General features: G+C 43.8%; 1 pseudogene; it reads right to left on the reverse strand.

Moving 5' to 3' along the window:
* Positions 1-276: 276 nt before the first annotated feature.
* Positions 277-2,272, reverse strand: LOC139365786 (uncharacterized; annotated as a pseudogene).
* Between the last annotated feature and the right edge of the window lie 492 nt (positions 2,273-2,764).

The following is a 2,764-nucleotide window of genomic DNA, read 5'->3' on the forward strand; positions in this document are numbered from 1 at the left end:
CTTTTCTTTGTATCCAGACAAATGACTTGTTTTTAGTCTGAATGCACTGTTTAAGATATCTGTAAGTTCTTTGAGACTATATATTTTTACTTGTTTAAAAAGTCTTGTCAAGTAAAATTTTCCTGTTCTGTTGGCAGATAATTTAGCTTATTTTAAGTAATATTTCCCTAATTGTATTGCTTTTTTTTCTTGTTTTTGAGAGCTGACTCTTGCACTGTAGGCTTTAGGGGGTGAGGGAGAGAGTTGTCTAGTAGTGATTGTGCGGACCCTGGTTGTTTATTGCTCTTCCAATACACAATTTTCTACTTCTCCAGTGCAGCTCGTCTGAGCTTCATTTGGAATGGTTATAGAGGTCGAGGTCTCAGACTTTAAGCATTCTGGCTCTTCTTTTCCTTCAAACAATGGTTCAGAAGGTTTACCTGAGTATTGTTGTGACTTCCCAGTTATCTGGTTAGTGGAAGACCCTGAGGCTCCTGCCACTGCAGGCTGTTCAGATTTAGGCACACTTGGTGATTTTATTGGACATATTGGAATGTCTGTCTGAGCTTTTCACGGCTTTCTTGTCATTTGATGGTCCAGTCGAAGAAGAATCCCTGAGAGAATTGGATTCAATAATGTCCCTTTCTTCTGCTTTTAAAACTGCTTTGTTCTTATTCAAATCTTGTTAAGTTGGGGAGCGGGACAGAGAACCTTGACTTCTGGTGTGTGGTCCTTCATGTTTTGAGATTCCATTAGACTTTTTATCTCCCTAGGGTAGTGGATTCACCTGCCCTGGATCTGAGTGATCTGAGTGGTGTTGTCACTCAAGTCCACCACTTCTACAGGCCCACCTAGGTTCCTCCTCCTGCGCCTCCTTGGTGGTGGGAGAGCCCACCTCTGACCCGTAATGTCAATCACAAACTGAGAGACAGGTCAACCACAGAAGAACTAGAATGAGATTATATTTACTTTGAGGTGAAGATCAACATAAAGTATATTACATTGAAGTGTTTTCATACATTTGCATTGGGCTGTGATCTGTGGGTGGTGAATATGGATGCCGTAGACTGCAGACACTATTATTTAGCAAGCTAACTTACTATCATAGAACAATATATTCATTACCTATATGTTTTTAGCCAGATAGCTAGCTAGCTAGGAATCTAGCCTATGTTAGCTATCGGTTAGCTAGCTAGCAAACTAACTTACACCGATTTAGCCTACTGTCAAGCTTGTAAATCAAGTGGTCCAGTGGCTACACTACATTGAACATCTTCCACAAATACATACTAGCTATAACTTTACCTATAGTTTTATCTAGCTAGCTAATTGAATAAGAAAATCCCAAGCTTTACCAGATGAGGGGGTGGGACCTAGTGAGTGACGTGTGACAGTTGTGGCATGTGCCACGCCCCCAGCTGGTTTGGCAACCCCAACTCATCCATTAACTAGCCATAACTAATTTGCTGTACAGTGTAAATATATTTTTTTCAAAAATAATTACTCACTACATTTCTTGTTCTACTGTGTTTTCACACATGCCACACATGCAATGAGTGTGTCAAACATGCCTCTGTGCTAGTGTAACGGATGTGAAACGGCTAGCTAGTTAGCGGTGGTGCGCGCTAAATAGCGTTTCAATCGGTGACTCACTTGCTCTGAGACCCTGAAGTAGTGGTTCCCCTTGCTCTGCAAAGGCTGCGGCTTGAGTAACAATGCTTCGTGGGTGACTGTTGTTGATGTGTGCAGAGGGTCCCTGGCTCACGCCCGGGTATGGGCGAGGGGACGGTCTAAAGTTATACTGTTACATTGATGCTCTTGACCCGGATCACTGGTTGCTGAGGAAAAGGAGGAGGTCAAAAGGGGGTTGAGTGTAACGGATGTGAAACGGTTAGCGGTGGTGCGCGCTAAATAGCGTTTCAATCGATGACGTCACTTGTTCTGAGACCTTGAAGTAGTGGTTCCCCTTGCCCTGCAAGGGGCGCAGCTTTTGTGGAGCGATGGGTAACGATGCTTTGTGGGTGACTGTTGTTGATGTGTGCAGAGGGTCCCTGGTTCGCGCCCGGGTATGGGCGAGGGGACGGTCTAAAGTTATACTGTTACACTGCCATAGTCACCGGGTAGCCATTGCAACTTCACGGGGAACACTTTTACCTGTGTGTAAGCAGCATGATTGACCTATCCTCCACTGATAAATGGTCTTGCCTCGGTTCTCGGTGTTACTGTAAACACCTACAACTTCAACATCCGAGTCCTCTCCACTCCCCGACCTGAGCGAAATTACATCCTCCATATTGCTGTCAACTTCTCAAGTTAGACATTTAGTTAGCATCTAGCCAGCGAACCAGCTGCCGGCATGCATGAGTCTTTTTAACATTTGTTTAGTTAACCTTTATTTAACTAGGCAAGTCAGTTAAGAACAAATTATGATTTACAATGGCTGCCTACACTGGCCAAACCCTAACCCGGAAGACGCTGGGCCAATTGTGTGCTGCCCTATAGGACTCCCAATCACGGCCTGTTGGGATACAGCCTGGAAACGAAACCAGGGTCTGTAGTGACACCTCCAGCACTGAGATGCAGAGCCTTAGACTGCTGCGCAAATTGGGAGCCCCAGTCTGATGGTCTAATGTTATAAAAAACACAGCGAGACAATGATATCCATTTTATGAAAACGATGCCGTAAATGTTTTGTAATAGATAATCCAAAACATTATTCACAATAACGTTAGCTAGCAAGTAGCCACATCACAAAGAAAATCCGTGAATGTCCTTACTAGTATTC

This window comes from Oncorhynchus clarkii, chromosome 14 (assembly GCF_045791955.1).
Source record: "Oncorhynchus clarkii lewisi isolate Uvic-CL-2024 chromosome 14, UVic_Ocla_1.0, whole genome shotgun sequence".
Taxonomy (NCBI): Eukaryota; Metazoa; Chordata; class Actinopteri; order Salmoniformes; family Salmonidae; genus Oncorhynchus; species Oncorhynchus clarkii.